We start from the raw sequence: 15,555 nt of genomic DNA, 5'->3' as shown, positions 1-15,555 counted from the left end.
GACCTTCATTTTTAGGGCACGGCGCCTCACTTTCAGGGTACAGACTTTGATTCCTAGAATCCAAAGCTATGCTTCTAGCCTTGAAAGCCTCCCCTTTATGTTCCAAACCCTCACCTTTATGCACCAAACCATCATTTCCAGGGCCAAAAGCCTCGATATTTGCATACAGGCCCTCGGTTTAAGAGTCCAAAGCTCTGATGCGAGCGTTCAAAGACTGCTTTTTATGCTCCAAGCACTCATTTGGAGGGTTCAAACCCTCATTTTTATGCTCCAAGCATATCATTTTGGGCCCAAAGCTTCAACTTCAGGCCCGAAAGCTTCTTTTTTCATGTCCAAAGCTCTGACTGTAGGCATGGAAGCCTCTTCTTTACGTGCCAAATCCTCAGTTTTAGGGTACAGATCCTTGCTTTTAGGCCCCAAAGCCTCATTTTGTCAGGTCCAAACCCTCATTCTAAGACTCCAAAGCTTTGATTCTAGGCATGGAAGCCTCTTTTTTATGCACCAAACCCTCAAGTTGGAGCCTCCAAGCGATCCTTTGTAGGGTACAAGCCCTCATTTCCCTGCTACAAGCCCTCATTTTACGTCCCAAAGCTTCCTTCTTAGAATCCAAAGCTTGGACTGCAGGGTTGAATGCCACCGTTTTATACTCCAAGCCCTCCTTTTTAGCATACGAGACCTCCGTTTTTAGGGCCCAAAGCTTCACTTTTAGCTCACAAAGCTTCATTTTTAGAGTCCGTAGCTTGGACTCTAGGGTTGAAAGCCTCTTAATTACACACCAAACCCCCAGCTTAACGGTACAAACCCTCATGGTAGGCCCGAAATTCTCATTTTCAGGGGCCAAACCCTCTTCTTTAGGATCCAAACCTCTCATTTAGGGCCCAAAGCCTCCCTTCTAGAGTCCAAAGCTTTGAGTCTAGGCCTGGAAGCCTCCTGCTTATGCACCAAAGTCTCATTTATAGGCTTCAAAACCTCACTGTTATGCTCCAATCCCTCAGTTTTACTACAGAGACCTTCATTTTTAGGGCACGGCGCCTCACTTTCAGGGTACAGACTTTGATTCCTAGAGTCCAAAGCTATGCTTCTAGCCTTGAAAGCCTCCCCTTTATGTTCCAAACCCTCACCTTTATGCACCAAACCATCATTTCCAGGGCCAAAAGCCTCGATTTTTGCATACAGGCCCTCGGTTTAAGAGTCCAAAGCTCTGATGCGAGCGTTCAAAGACTGCTTTTTATGCTCCAAGCACTCATTTGGAGGGTTCAAACCCTCATTTTTATGCTCCAAGCATATCATTTTGGGCCCAAAGCTTCAACTTCAGGCCCGAAAGCTTCTTTTTTCATGTCCAAAGCTCTGACTGTAGGCATGGAAGCCTCTTCTTTACGTGCCAAATCCTCAGTTTTAGGGCACAGATCCTTGCTTTTAGGCCCCAAAGCCTCATTTCTTCGGGTCCAAACCCTCATTCTAAGACTCCAAAGCTTTGATTCTAGGCATGGAAGCCTCTTTTTTATGCACCAAACCCTCAAGTTGGAGCCTCCAAGCGATCCTTTGTAGGGTACAAGCCCTCATTTCCCTGCTACAAGCCCTCATTTTACGTCCCAAAGCTTCCTTCTTAGAATCCAAAGCTTGGACTGCAGGGTTGAATGCCACCGTTTTATACTCCAAGCCCTCCTTTTTAGCATACGAGACCTCCGTTTTTAGGGCCCAAAGCTTCACTTTTAGCTCACAAAGCTTCATTTTTAGAGTCCGTAGCTTGGACTCTAGGGTTGAAAGCCTCTTAATTATACACCAAACCCCCAGCTTAACGGTACAAACCCTCATGGTAGGCCCGAAATTCTCATTTTCAGGGGCCAAACCCTCTTCTTTAGGATCCAAACCTCTCATTTAGGGCCCAAAGCCTCCCTTCTAGAGTCCAAAGCTTTGAGTCTAGGCCTGGAAGCCTCCTGCTTATGCACCAAACTCTCATTTATAGGCTTCAAAACCTCACTGTTATGCTCCAAACCCTCAGTTTTACTACAGAGACCTTCATTTCTAGGGCACGATGCCTCACTTTCAGGGTACAGACTTTGATTCCTAGAGTCCAAAGCTATGCTTCTAGCCTTGAAAGCCTCCCCTTTATGTTCCAAACCCTCACCTTTATGCACCAAACCATCATTTCCAGGGCCAAAAGCCTCGATTTTTGCATACAGGCCCTCGGTTTAAGAGTCCAAAGCTCTGATGCGAGCGTTCAAAGACTGCTTTTTATGCTCCAAGCACTCATTTGGAGGGTTCAAACCCTCATTTTTATGCTCCAAGCATATCATTTTGGGCCCAAAGCTTCAACTTCAGGCCCGAAAGCTTCTTTTTTCATGTCCAAAGCTCTGACTGTAGGCATGGAAGCCTCTTCTTTACGTGCCAAATCCTCAGTTTTAGGGCACAGATCCTTGCTTTTAGGCCCCAAAGCCTCATTTTGTCGGGTCCAAACCCTCATTCTAAGACTCCAAAGCTTTGATTCTAGGCATGGAAGCCTCTTTTTTATGCACCAAACCCTCAAGTTGGAGCCTCCAAGCGATCCTTTGTAGGGTACAAGCCCTCATTTCCCTGCTACAAGCCCTCATTTTACGTCCCAAAGCTTCCTTCTTAGAATCCAAAGCTTGGACTGCAGGGTTGAATGCCACCGTTTTATACTCCAAGCCCTCCTTTTTAGCATACGAGACCTCCGCTTTTAGGGCCCAAAGCTTCACTTTTAGCTCACAAAGCTTCATTTTTAGAGTCCGTAGCTTGGACTCTAGGGTTGAAAGCCTCTTAATTACACACCAAAGCCCCAGCTTAACGGTACAAACCCTCATGGTAGGCCCGAAATTCTCATTTTCAGGGGCCAAACCCTCTTCTTTAGGATCCAAACCTCTCATTTAGGGCCCAAAGCTTCAACTTCAGGCCCGAAAGCTTCATTTTTCATGTCCAAAGCTCTGACTGTAGGCATGGAAGCCTCTTCTTTACGTGCCAAATCCTCAGTTTTAGGGCACAGATCCTTGCTTTTAGGCCCCAAAGCCTCATTTTGTCGGGTCCAAACCCTCATTCTAAGACTCCAAAGCTTTGATTCTAGGCATGGAAGCCTCTTTTTTATGCACCAAACCCTCAAGTTGGAGCCTCCAAGCGGTCCTTTGTAGGGTACAAGCCCTCATTTCCCTGCTACAAGCCCTCATTTTACGTCCCAAAGCTTCCTTCTTAGAATCCAAAGCTTGGACTGCAGGGTTGAATGCCACCGTTTTATACTCCAAGCCCTCCTTTTTAGCATACGAGACCTCCGTTTTTAGGGCCCAAAGCTTCACTTTTAGCTCACAAAGCTTCATTTTTAGAGTCCGTAGCTTGGACTCTAGGGTTGAAAGCCTCTTAATTACACACCAAACCCCCAGCTTAACGGTACAAACCCTCATGGTAGGCCCGAAATTCTCATTTTCAGGGGCCAAACCCTCTTCTTTAGGATCCAAACCTCTCATTTAGGGCCCAAAGCCTCCCTTCTAGAGTCCAAAGCTTTGAGTCTAGGCCTGGAAGCCTCCTGCTTATGCACCAAACTCTCATTTATAGGCTTCAAAACCTCACTGTTATGCTCCAATCCCTCAGTTTTACTACAGAGACCTTCATTTTTAGGGCACGGCGCCTCACTTTCAGGGTACAGACTTTGATTCCTAGAGTCCAAAGCTATGCTTCTAGCCTTGAAAGCCTCCCCTTTATGTTCCAAACCCTCACCCTTATGCACCAAACCATCATTTCCAGGGCCAAAAGCCTCGTTTTTTGCATACAGGCCCTCGGTTTAAGAGTCCAAAGCTCTGATGCGAGCGTTCAAAGACTGCTTTTTATGCTCCAAGCACTCATTTGGAGGGTTCAAACCCTCATTTTTATGCTCCAAGCATATCATTTTGGGCCCAAAGCTTCAACTTCAGGCCCGAAAGCTTCTTTTTTCATGTCCAAAGCTCTGACTGTAGGCATGGAAGCCTCTTCTTTACGTGCCAAATCCTCAGTTTTAGGGTACAGATCCTTGCTTTTAGGCCCCAAAGCCTCATTTTGTCAGGTCCAAACCCTCATTCTAAGACTCCAAAGCTTTGATTCTAGGCATGGAAGCCTCTTTTTTATGCACCAAACCCTCAAGTTGGAGCCTCCAAGCGATCCTTTGTAGGGTACAAGCCCTCATTTCCCTGCTACAAGCCCTCATTTTACGTCCCAAAGCTTCCTTCTTAGAATCCAAAGCTTGGACTGCAGGGTTGAATGCCACCGTTTTATACTCCAAGCCCTCCTTTTTAGCATACGAGACCTCCGTTTTTAGGGCCCAAAGCTTCACTTTTAGCTCACAAAGCTTCATTTTTAGAGTCCGTAGCTTGGACTCTAGGGTTGAAAGCCTCTTAATTATACACCAAACCCCCAGCTTAACGGTACAAACCCTCATGGTAGGCCCGAAATTCTCATTTTCAGGGGCCAAACCCTCTTTTTTAGCATCCAAACCTCTCATTTAGGGCCCAAAGCCTCCCTTCTAGAGTCCAAAGCTTTGAGTCTAGGCCTGGAAGCCTCCTGCTTATGCACCAAACTCTCATTTATAGGCTTCAAAACCTCACTGTTATGCTCCAAACCCTCAGTTTTACTACAGAGACCTTCATTTTTAGGGCACGGCGCCTCACTTTCAGGGTACAGACTTTGATTCCTAGAATCCAAAGCTATGCTTCTAGCCTTGAAAGCCTCCCCTTTATGTTCCAAACCCTCACCTTTATGCACCAAACCATCATTTCCAGGGCCAAAAGCCTCGATATTTGCATACAGGCCCTCGGTTTAAGAGTCCAAAGCTCTGATGCGAGCGTTCAAAGACTGCTTTTTATGCTCCAAGCACTCATTTGGAGGGTTCAAACCCTCATTTTTATGCTCCAAGCATATCATTTTGGGCCCAAAGCTTCAACTTCAGGCCCGAAAGCTTCTTTTTTCATGTCCAAAGCTCTGACTGTAGGCATGGAAGCCTCTTCTTTACGTGCCAAATCCTCAGTTTTAGGGCACAGATCCTTGCTTTTAGGCCCCAAAGCCTCATTTTGTCAGGTCCAAACCCTCATTCTAAGACTCCAAAGCTTTGATTCTAGGCATGGAAGCCTCTTTTTTATGCACCAAACCCTCAAGTTGGAGCCTCCAAGCGATCCTTTGTAGGGTACAAGCCCTCATTTCCCTGCTACAAGCCCTCATTTTACGTCCCAAAGCTTCCTTCTTAGAATCCAAAGCTTGGACTGCAGGGTTGAATGCCACCGTTTTATACTCCAAGCCCTCCTTTTTAGCATACGAGACCTCCGTTTTTAGGGCCCAAAGCTTCACTTTTAGCTCACAAAGCTTCATTTTTAGAGTCCGTAGCTTGGACTCTAGGGTTGAAAGCCTCTTAATTACACACCAAACCCCCAGCTTAACGGTACAAACCCTCATGGTAGGCCCGAAATTCTCATTTTCAGGGGCCAAACCCTCTTCTTTAGGATCCAAACCTCTCATTTAGGGCCCAAAGCCTCCCTTCTAGAGTCCAAAGCTTTGAGTCTAGGCCTGGAAGCCTCCTGCTTATGCACCAAAGTCTCATTTATAGGCTTCAAAACCTCACTGTTATGCTCCAATCCCTCAGTTTTACTACAGAGACCTTCATTTTTAGGGCACGGCGCCTCACTTTCAGGGTACAGACTTTGATTCCTAGAGTCCAAAGCTATGCTTCTAGCCTTGAAAGCCTCCCCTTTATGTTCCAAACCCTCACCTTTATGCACCAAACCATCATTTCCAGGGCCAAAAGCCTCGATTTTTGCATACAGGCCCTCGGTTTAAGAGTCCAAAGCTCTGATGCGAGCGTTCAAAGACTGCTTTTTATGCTCCAAGCACTCATTTGGAGGGTTCAAACCCTCATTTTTATGCTCCAAGCATATCTTTTTGGGCCCAAAGCTTCAACTTCAGGCCCGAAAGCTTCTTTTTTCATGTCCAAAGCTCTGACTGTAGGCATGGAAGCCTCTTCTTTACGTGCCAAATCCTCAGTTTTAGGGCACAGATCCTTGCTTTTAGGCCCCAAAGCCTCATTTCTTCGGGTCCAAACCCTCATTCTAAGACTCCAAAGCTTTGATTCTAGGCATGGAAGCCTCTTTTTTATGCACCAAACCCTCAAGTTGGAGCCTCCAAGCGATCCTTTGTAGGGTACAAGCCCTCATTTCCCTGCTACAAGCCCTCATTTTACGTCCCAAAGCTTCCTTCTTAGAATCCAAAGCTTGGACTGCAGGGTTGAATGCCACCGTTTTATACTCCAAGCCCTCCTTTTTAGCATACGAGACCTCCGTTTTTAGGGCCCAAAGCTTCACTTTTAGCTCACAAAGCTTCATTTTTAGAGTCCGTAGCTTGGACTCTAGGGTTGAAAGCCTCTTAATTATACACCAAACCCCCAGCTTAACGGTACAAACCCTCATGGTAGGCCCGAAATTCTCATTTTCAGGGGCCAAACCCTCTTCTTTAGGATCCAAACCTCTCATTTAGGGCCCAAAGCCTCCCTTCTAGAGTCCAAAGCTTTGAGTCTAGGCCTGGAAGCCTCCTGCTTATGCACCAAACTCTCATTTATAGGCTTCAAAACCTCACTGTTATGCTCCAATCCCTCAGTTTTACTACAGAGACCTTCATTTTTAGGGCACGGCGCCTCACTTTCAGGGTACAGACTTTGATTCCTAGAGTCCAAAGCTATGCTTCTAGCCTTGAAAGCCTCCCCTTTATGTTCCAAACCCTCACCTTTATGCACCAAACCATCATTTCCAGGGCCAAAAGCCTCGATTTTTGCATACAGGCCCTCGGTTTAAGAGTCCAAAGCTCTGATGCGAGCGTTCAAAGACTGCTTTTTATGCTCCAAGCACTCATTTGGAGGGTTCAAACCCTCATTTTTATGCTCCAAGCATATCATTTTGGGCCCAAAGCTTCAACTTCAGGCCCGAAAGCTTCTTTTTTCATGTCCAAAGCTCTGACTGTAGGCATGGAAGCCTCTTCTTTACGTGCCAAATCCTCAGTTTTAGGGCACAGATCCTTGCTTTTAGGCCCCAAAGCCTCATTTTGTCGGGTCCAAACCCTCATTCTAAGACTCCAAAGCTTTGATTCTAGGCATGGAAGCCTCTTTTTTATGCACCAAACCCTCAAGTTGGAGCCTCCAAGCGATCCTTTGTAGGGTACAAGCCCTCATTTCCCTGCTACAAGCCCTCATTTTACGTCCCAAAGCTTCCTTCTTAGAATCCAAAGCTTGGACTGCAGGGTTGAATGCCACCGTTTTATACTCCAAGCCCTCCTTTTTAGCATACGAGACCTCCGCTTTTAGGGCCCAAAGCTTCACTTTTAGCTCACAAAGCTTCATTTTTAGAGTCCGTAGCTTGGACTCTAGGGTTGAAAGCCTCTTAATTACACACCAAAGCCCCAGCTTAACGGTACAAACCCTCATGGTAGGCCCGAAATTCTCATTTTCAGGGGCCAAACCCTCTTCTTTAGGATCCAAACCTCTCATTTAGGGCCCAAAGCCTCCCTTCTAGAGTCCAAAGCTTTGAGTCTAGGCCTGGAAGCCTCCTGCTTATGCACCAAACTCTCATTTATAGGCTTCAAAACCTCACTGTTATGCTCCAAACCCTCAGTTTTACTACAGAGACCTTCATTTCTAGGGCACGATGCCTCACTTTCAGGGTACAGACTTTGATTCCTAGAGTCCAAAGCTATGCTTCTAGCCTTGAAAGCCTCCCCTTTATGTTCCAAACCCTCACCTTTATGCACCAAACCATCATTTCCAGGGCCAAAAGCCTCGATTTTTGCATACAGGCCCTCGGTTTAAGAGTCCAAAGCTCTGATGCGAGCGTTCAAAGACTGCTTTTTATGCTCCAAGCACTCATTTGGAGGGTTCAAACCCTCATTTTTATGCTCCAAGCATATCATTTTGGGCCCAAAGCTTCAACTTCAGGCCCGAAAGCTTCTTTTTTCATGTCCAAAGCTCTGACTGTAGGCATGGAAGCCTCTTCTTTACGTGCCAAATCCTCAGTTTTAGGGCACAGATCCTTGCTTTTAGGCCCCAAAGCCTCATTTTGTCGGGTCCAAACCCTCATTCTAAGACTCCAAAGCTTTGATTCTAGGCATGGAAGCCTCTTTTTTATGCACCAAACCCTCAAGTTGGAGCCTCCAAGCGATCCTTTGTAGGGTACAAGCCCTCATTTCCCTGCTACAAGCCCTCATTTTACGTCCCAAAGCTTCCTTCTTAGAATCCAAAGCTTGGACTGCAGGGTTGAATGCCACCGTTTTATACTCCAAGCCCTCCTTTTTAGCATACGAGACCTCCGCTTTTAGGGCCCAAAGCTTCACTTTTAGCTCACAAAGCTTCATTTTTAGAGTCCGTAGCTTGGACTCTAGGGTTGAAAGCCTCTTAATTACACACCAAAGCCCCAGCTTAACGGTACAAACCCTCATGGTAGGCCCGAAATTCTCATTTTCAGGGGCCAAACCCTCTTCTTTAGGATCCAAACCTCTCATTTAGGGCCCAAAGCTTCAACTTCAGGCCCGAAAGCTTCATTTTTCATGTCCAAAGCTCTGACTGTAGGCATGGAAGCCTCTTCTTTACGTGCCAAATCCTCAGTTTTAGGGCACAGATCCTTGCTTTTAGGCCCCAAAGCCTCATTTTGTCGGGTCCAAACCCTCATTCTAAGACTCCAAAGCTTTGATTCTAGGCATGGAAGCCTCTTTTTTATGCACCAAACCCTCAAGTTGGAGCCTCCAAGCGGTCCTTTGTAGGGTACAAGCCCTCATTTCCCTGCTACAAGCCCTCATTTTACGTCCCAAAGCTTCCTTCTTAGAATCCAAAGCTTGGACTGCAGGGTTGAATGCCACCGTTTTATACTCCAAGCCCTCCTTTTTAGCATACGAGACCTCCGCTTTTAGGGCCCAAAGCTTCACTTTTAGCTCACAAAGCTTCATTTTTAGAGTCCGTAGCTTGGACTCTAGGGTTGAAAGCCTCTTAATTACACACCAAAGCCCCAGCTTAACGGTACAAACCCTCATGGTAGGCCCGAAATTCTCATTTTCAGGGGCCAAACCCTCTTTTTTAGCATCCAAACCTCTCATTTAGGGCCCAAAGCCTCCCTTCTAGAGTCCAAAGCTTTGAGTCTAGGCCTGGAAGCCTCCTGCTTATGCACCAAACTCTCATTTATAGGCTTCAAAACCTCACTGTTATGCTCCAATCCCTCAGTTTTACTACAGAGACCTTCATTTCTAGGGCACGATGCCTCACTTTCAGGGTACAGACTTTGATTCCTAGAGTCCAAAGCTATGCTTCTAGCCTTGAAAGCCTCCCCTTTATGTTCCAAACCCTCACCCTTATGCACCAAACCATCATTTCCAGGGCCAAAAGCCTCGATTTTTGCATACAGGCCCTCGGTTTAAGAGTCCAAAGCTCTGATGCGAGCGTTCAAAGACTGCTTTTTATGCTCCAAGCACTCATTTGGAGGGTTCAAACCCTCATTTTTATGCTCCAAGCATATCATTTTGGGCCCAAAGCTTCAACTTCAGGCCCGAAAGCTTCTTTTTTCATGTCCAAAGCTCTGACTGTAGGCATGGAAGCCTCTTCTTTACGTGCCAAATCCTCAGTTTTAGGGTACAGATCCTTGCTTTTAGGCCCCAAAGCCTCATTTTGTCAGGTCCAAACCCTCATTCTAAGACTCCAAAGCTTTGATTCTAGGCATGGAAGACTCTTTTTTATGCACCAAACCCTCAAGTTGGAGCCTCCAAGCGATCCTTTGTAGGGTACAAGCCCTCATTTCCCTGCTACAAGCCCTCATTTTACGTCCCAAAGCTTCCTTCTTAGAATCCAAAGCTTGGACTGCAGGGTTGAATGCCACCGTTTTATACTCCAAGCCCTCCTTTTTAGCATACGAGACCTCCGCTTTTAGGGCCCAAAGCTTCACTTTTAGCTCACAAAGCTTCATTTTTAGAGTCCGTAGCTTGGACTCTAGGGTTGAAAGCCTCTTAATTATACACCAAACCCCCAGCTTAACGGTACAAACCCTGATGGTAGGCCCGAAATTCTCATTTTCAGGGGCCAAACCCTCTTCTTTAGGATCCAAACCTCTCATTTAGGGCCCAAAGCTTCAACTTCAGGCCCGAAAGCTTCATTTTTCATGTCCAAAGCTCTGACTGTAGGCATGGAAGCCTCTTCTTTACGTGCCAAATCCTCAGTTTTAGGGCACAGATCCTTGCTTTTAGGCCCCAAAGCCTCATTTTGTCGGGTCCAAACCCTCATTCTAAGACTCCAAAGCTTTGATTCTAGGCATGGAAGCCTCTTTTTTATGCACCAAACCCTCAAGTTGGAGCCTCCAAGCGATCCTTTGTAGGGTACAAGCCCTCATTTCCCTGCTACAAGCCCTCATTTTACGTCCCAAAGCTTCCTTCTTAGAATCCAAAGCTTGGACTGCAGGGTTGAATGCCACCGTTTTATACTCCAAGCCCTCCTTTTTAGCATACGAGACCTCCGTTTTTAGGGCCCAAAGCTTCACTTTTAGCTCACAAAGCTTCATTTTTAGAGTCCGTAGCTTGGACTCTAGGGTTGAAAGCCTCTTAATTACACACCAAAGCCCCAGCTTAACGGTACAAACCCTCATGGTAGGCCCGAAATTCTCATTTTCAGGGGCCAAACCCTCTTCTTTAGGATGCAAACCTCTCATTTAGGGCCCAAAGCCTCCCTTCTAGAGTCCAAAGCTTTGAGTCTAGGCCTGGAAGCCTCCTGCTTATGCACCAAACTCTCATTTATAGGCTTCAAAACCTCACTGTTATGCTCCAATCCCTCAGTTTTACTACAGAGACCTTCATTTCTAGGGCACGATGCCTCACTTTCAGGGTACAGACTTTGATTCCTAGAATCCAAAGCTATGCTTCTAGCCTTGAAAGCCTCCCCTTTATGTTCCAAACCCTCACCCTTATGCACCAAACCATCATTTCCAGGGCCAAAAGCCTCGATTTTTGCATACAGGCCCTCAGTTTAAGAGTCCAAAGCTCTGATGCGAGCGTTCAAAGACTGCTTTTTATGCTCCAAGCACTCATTTGGAGGGTTCAAACCCTCATTTTTATGCTCCAAGCATATCATTTTGGGCCCAAAGCTTCAACTTCAGGCCCGAAAGCTTCTTTTTTCATGTCCAAAGCTCTGACTGTAGGCATGGAAGCCTCTTCTTTACGTGCCAAATCCTCAGTTTTAGGGTACAGATCCTTGCTTTTAGGCCCCAAAGCCTCATTTTGTCAGGTCCAAACCCTCATTCTAAGACTCCAAAGCTTTGATTCTAGGCATGGAAGCCTCTTTTTTATGCACCAAACCCTCAAGTTGGAGCCTCCAAGCGATCCTTTGTAGGGTACAAGCCCTCATTTCCCTGCTACAAGCCCTCATTTTACGTCCCAAAGCTTCCTTCTTAGAATCCAAAGCTTGGACTGCAGGGTTGAATGCCACCGTTTTATACTCCAAGCCCTCCTTTTTAGCATACGAGACCTCCGCTTTTAGGGCCCAAAGCTTCACTTTTAGCTCACAAAGCTTCATTTTTAGAGTCCGTAGCTTGGACTCTAGGGTTGAAAGCCTCTTAATTATACACCAAACCCCCAGCTTAATGGTACAAACCCTCATGGTAGGCCCGAAATTCTCATTTTCAGGGGCCAAACCCTCTTCTTTAGGATCCAAACCTCTCATTTAGGGCCCAAAGCTTCAACTTCAGGCCCGAAAGCTTCTTTTTTCATGTCCAAAGCTCTGACTGTAGGCATGGAAGCCTCTTCTTTACGTGCCAAATCCTCAGTTTTAGGGCACAGATCCTTGCTTTTAGGCCCCAAAGCCTCATTTTGTCGGGTCCAAACCCTCATTCTAAGACTCCAAAGCTTTGATTCTAGGCATGGAAGCCTCTTTTTTATGCACCAAACCCTCAAGTTGGAGCCTCCAAGCGATCCTTTGTAGGGTACAAGCCCTCATTTCCCTGCTACAAGCCCTCATTTTACGTCCCAAAGCTTCCTTCTTAGAATCCAAAGCTTGGACTGCAGGGTTGAATGCCACCGTTTTATACTCCAAGCCCTCCTTTTTAGCATACGAGACCTCCGCTTTTAGGGCCCAAAGCTTCACTTTTAGCTCACAAAGCTTCATTTTTAGAGTCCGTAGCTTGGACTCTAGGGTTGAAAGCCTCTTAATTACACACCAAAGCCCCAGCTTAACGGTACAAACCCTCATGGTAGGCCCGAAATTCTCATTTTCAGGGGCCAAACCCTCTTCTTTAGGATGCAAACCTCTCATTTAGGGCCCAAAGCCTCCCTTCTAGAGTCCAAAGCTTTGAGTCTAGGCCTGGAAGCCTCCTGCTTATGCACCAAACTCTCATTTATAGGCTTCAAAACCTCACTGTTATGCTCCAATCCCTCAGTTTTACTACAGAGACCTTCATTTCTAGGGCACGATGCCTCACTTTCAGGGTACAGACTTTGATTCCTAGAATCCAAAGCTATGCTTCTAGCCTTGAAAGCCTCCCCTTTATGTTCCAAACCCTCACCCTTATGCACCAAACCATCATTTCCAGGGCCAAAAGCCTCGATTTTTGCATACAGGCCCTCAGTTTAAGAGTCCAAAGCTCTGATGCGAGCGTTCAAAGACTGCTTTTTATGCTCCAAGCACTCATTTGGAGGGTTCAAACCCTCATTTTTATGCTCCAAGCATATCATTTTGGGCCCAAAGCTTCAACTTCAGGCCCGAAAGCTTCTTTTTTCATGTCCAAAGCTCTGACTGTAGGCATGGAAGCCTCTTCTTTACGTGCCAAATCCTCAGTTTTAGGGTACAGATCCTTGCTTTTAGGCCCCAAAGCCTCATTTTGTCAGGTCCAAACCCTCATTCTAAGACTCCAAAGCTTTGATTCTAGGCATGGAAGCCTCTTTTTTATGCACCAAACCCTCAAGTTGGAGCCTCCAAGCGATCCTTTGTAGGGTACAAGCCCTCATTTCCCTGCTACAAGCCCTCATTTTACGTCCCAAAGCTTCCTTCTTAGAATCCAAAGCTTGGACTGCAGGGTTGAATGCCACCGTTTTATACTCCAAGCCCTCCTTTTTAGCATACGAGACCTCCGCTTTTAGGGCCCAAAGCTTCACTTTTAGCTCACAAAGCTTCATTTTTAGAGTCCGTAGCTTGGACTCTAGGGTTGAAAGCCTCTTAATTATACACCAAACCCCCAGCTTAACGGTACAAACCCTCATGGTAGGCCCGAAATTCTCATTTTCAGGGGCCAAACCCTCTTCTTTAGGATGCAAACCTCTCATTTAGGGCCCAAAGCCTCCCTTCTAGAGTCCAAAGCTTTGAGTCTAGGCCTGGAAGCCTCCTGCTTATGCACCAAACTCTCATTTATAGGCTTCAAAACCTCACTGTTATGCTCCAAACCCTCAGTTTTACTACAGAGACCTTAATTTCCAAGGCACGATGCCTCACTTTCAGGGTACAGACTTTGATTCCTAGAGTCCAAAGCTATGCTTCTAGCCTTGAAAGCCTCCCCTTTATGTTCCAAACCCTCACCTTTATGCACCAAACCATCATTTCCAGGGCCAAAAGCCTCGATTTTTGCATACAGGCCCTCGGTTTAAGAGTCCAAAGCTCTGATGCGAGCGTTCAAAGACTGCTTTTTATGCTCCAAGCACTCATTTGGAGGGTTCAAACCCTCATTTTTATGCTCCAAGCATATCATTTTGGGCCCAAAGCTTCAACTTCAGGCCCGAAAGCTTCTTTTTTCATGTCCAAAGCTCTGACTGTAGGCATGGAAGCCTCTTCTTTACGTGCCAAATCCTCAGTTTTAGGGCACAGATCCTTGCTTTTAGGCCCCAAAGCCTCATTTTGTCGGGTCCAAACCCTCATTCTAAGACTCCAAAGCTTTGATTCTAGGCATGGAAGCCTCTTTTTTATGCACCAAACCCTCAAGTTGGAGCCTCCAAGCGATCCTTTGTAGGGTACAAGCCCTCATTTCCCTGCTACAAGCCCTCATTTTACGTCCCAAAGCTTCCTTCTTAGAATCCAAAGCTTGGACTGCAGGGTTGAATGCCACCGTTTTATACTCCAAGCCCTCCTTTTTAGCATACGAGACCTCCGCTTTTAGGGCCCAAAGCTTCACTTTTAGCTCACAAAGCTTCATTTTTAGAGTCCGTAGCTTGGACTCTAGGGTTGAAAGCCTCTTAATTATACACCAAAGCCCCAGCTTAACGGTACAAACCCTCATGGTAGGCCCGAAATTCTCATTTTCAGGGGCCAAACCCTCTTCTTTAGGATCCAAACCTCTCATTTAGGGCCCAAAGCCTCCCTTCTAGAGTCCAAAGCTTTGAGTCTAGGCCTGGAAGCCTCCTGCTTATGCACCAAACTCTCATTTATAGGCTTCAAAACCTCACTGTTATGCTCCAATCCCTCAGTTTTACTACAGAGACCTTCATTTCTAGGGCACGATGCCTCACTTTCAGGGTACAGACTTTGATTCCTAGAATCCAAAGCTATGCTTCTAGCCTTGAAAGCCTCCCCTTTATGTTCCAAACCCTCACCCTTATGCACCAAACCATCATTTCCAGGGCCAAAAGCCTCGATTTTTGCATACAGGCCCTCGGTTTAAGAGTCCAAAGCTCTGATGCGAGCGTTCAAAGACTGCTTTTTATGCTCCAAGCACTCATTTGGAGGGTTCAAACCCTCATTTTTATGCTCCAAGCATATCATTTTGGGCCCAAAGCTTCAACTTCAGGCCCGAAAGCTTCTTTTTTCATGTCCAAAGCTCTGACTGTAGGCATGGAAGCCTCTTCTTTACGTGCCAAATCCTCAGTTTTAGGGCACAGATCCTTGCTTTTAGGCCCCAAAGCCTCATTTTGTCGGGTCCAAACCCTCATTCTAAGACTCCAAAGCTTTGATTCTAGGCATGGAAGCCTCTTTTTTATGCACCAAACCCTCAAGTTGGAGCCTCCAAGCGGTCCTTTGTAGGGTACAAGCCCTCATTTCCCTGCTACAAGCCCTCATTTTACGTCCCAAAGCTTCCTTTTTAGAATCCAAAGCTTGGACTGCAGGGTTGAATGCCACCGTTTTATACTCCAAGCCCTCCTTTTTAGCATACGAGACCTCCGTTTTTAGGGCCCAAAGCTTCACTTTTAGCTCACAAAGCTTCATTTTTAGAGTCCGTAGCTTGGACTCTAGGGTTGAAAGCCTCTTAATTACACACCAAAGCCCCAGCTTAACGGTACAAACCCTCATGGTAGGCCCGAAATTCTCATTTTCAGGGGCCAAACCCTCTTTTTTAGCATCCAAACCTCTCATTTAGGGCCCAAAGCCTCCCTTCTAGAGTCCAAAGCTTTGAGTCTAGGCCTGGAAGCCTCCTGCTTATGCACCAAACTCTCATTTATAGGCTTCAAAACCTCACTGTTATGCTCCAATCCCTCAGTTTTACTACAGAGACCTTCATTTCTAGGGCACGATGCCTCACTTTCAGGGTACAGACTTTGATTCCTAGAATCCAAAGCTATGCTTCTAGCCTTGAAAGCCTCCCCTTTATGTTCCAAACCCTC

This window comes from Strix aluco, chromosome W, assembly GCF_031877795.1.
Source record: "Strix aluco isolate bStrAlu1 chromosome W, bStrAlu1.hap1, whole genome shotgun sequence".
NCBI lineage: Eukaryota > Metazoa > Chordata > Aves > Strigiformes > Strigidae > Strix > Strix aluco.
This window is presented reverse-complemented; position numbering follows the sequence as displayed.